This window comes from Cherax quadricarinatus, unplaced genomic scaffold (genome assembly GCF_038502225.1).
Source record: "Cherax quadricarinatus isolate ZL_2023a unplaced genomic scaffold, ASM3850222v1 Contig3019, whole genome shotgun sequence".
Taxonomy (NCBI): Eukaryota; Metazoa; Arthropoda; class Malacostraca; order Decapoda; family Parastacidae; genus Cherax; species Cherax quadricarinatus.
In genome coordinates, this window is record NW_027198045.1 from 2,011 (window position 1) to 4,020 (window position 2,010).

The following is a 2,010-nucleotide window of genomic DNA, read 5'->3' on the forward strand; positions in this document are numbered from 1 at the left end:
GCGTGGGTAATGCGTAGGTCATAGCATAGTCATATGTGTGGCCAGGCCACGAGGGTGTGTCGTGGGTTATATGTAGGTCAGGACACAGTCATATGTGTGTTCAAGCAACGAGAGTGTAGCATGGGTAATGTGTGGGTCAGAGCATAGTCATATGTGTGGCCAGGCCACAAGGGTGTAGCGTGGGAAATGTCTAGGTCAGGATAAAGTCATATGTGTGTCCAGGCCACGAGAATGTTGCGTGGGTAATGCGTAGGTCCGGACACATTCATGTGTGTCCAGGCCACAAGAGTGTAGCGTGGGTAATGTGTAGGTCAGGACACAGTCATATGTCTGTCCAGGCCATGAGAGTGTGGCGTGGGTAATGTGTAGGTCAGGGCACAGTCATATGTGTGTCCAGGCCACGAGGGTGTGGCGTGGGTAATGTGTAGGTCAGGACACAGTCATATGTGTGTCCAGACAATGAGGGTGTTGCATGGGTAATGTGTAGGTCAGGGCACAGTCATATGTGTGTCCAGGCCACGAGCGTGTGGCGAGGGTAATGAGTAGGTCAGGGCACAGTCATATGTGTGTCCAGGCCACGAGGGTGTAATTTGAGTAATGTGTAGGTCAGGACACAGTCATATGTGTGTCAAGACCACGAGGGTGTAGCGTGGGAAATGTGTACGTCAGGACAGAGTCATGTTTGTGTCCAGGCCACAAGGGTGTCGCGTGGGTAATGTGTGCGTCAGGACACAGTCATATATGTTTCCAGGCCATGAGGGTGTAGCATGGGTAATGTGTAGGTCAGGGCATATTCATAGGTGTGTCCAGGCCATGAGGGTGTAGCGTGTTTAATGTGTAGGTCAGGACACAGTCATATATGTTTCCAGGCCATGAGGGTGTAGCGTGGGTAATGTGTAGGTCAGGGCATAGTCATATGTGTGTCCAGGCCACGAGGGTGTAGCGTTGGTAATGTGTAGGTCAGGACACAGTCATATGTGTGACCAGGCCAAGATGGTGTACTGTGGGTAATGTGTAGGTGAGGGCACAGTCATATGTGTGTCCAGGCCACGAGGGTTTAGCGTGGACAATGTGTAGGTAAGGACACAGTCATATGTGTGTCGAAGCCACGAGGGTGTAGGGTGGGTAATGTGTAGGTCAGGGCATAGTCATATGTGCGTTCAGGCCACTAGGGTGTAGCGTGGGTAATGTGTAGGTCAGGACACAGTCATATGTGTGTCCAAGCCACGAGGGTGTGGCGTGGGTAATGTGTAGGTCAGGGCATACTCACATGTGTGTCCAAGCCACGATGGCCTGGTGTGGGTAATGTGTAGGTCAGGACACAGTCATATGTGAGTCCCGGCGACGAGGGTGTAGCGTGGGTAATGTGTAGGTCAGGGAATAGTCATATGTGTGTCCAGGCCACGAGGGCAAGGCGTGGGTAATGTGTAGGTCAGGACACAGTCATATGTGTGTCCAGGCCACGAAGGTGTAGAGTGGGTAATGTGTAGGTCAGGGAATAGTCATATTCGTGTCCAGGCCACGTGGGTGAAGCGTGGGTAATGTGTAGGTCAGCACACAGACATATGTGTTTCCAGGCTACGAGGGTGTAGCGTGGGTAATGTGTAGGTCACGACAGAGTCATATTCGTGTCTAGGCCACGAGGGTGTAGCATGGGTAATGTGTAGGTCAGGACACAGTCATATGTGTTTCCAGGCTACGAGGGTGTAGCGTGGGTAATGTATAGGTCAGGACAGAGTCATATATGTGTCCAGGCCATGAGGGTGTGGCGTGGGTAATGTGTAGGTTAGGGCATAGTCATATGTGTGTCCAGGCCACGAGGGTGTGGCATGGGTAATGTGAAGGTCATGACACAGTCATATGTGTGTCTAGGCTACGGGGGTGTAGCGTTGGTAATGTATAGGTCAGGGTAGAGTCATATGTGTGTCCAGGAGACGAGTGCATAGCGTGGGTAATGTGTAGGTCAGGATGCAGGCAAGTGTGTCCAGGCCACGAGGGTGTAACATAGGT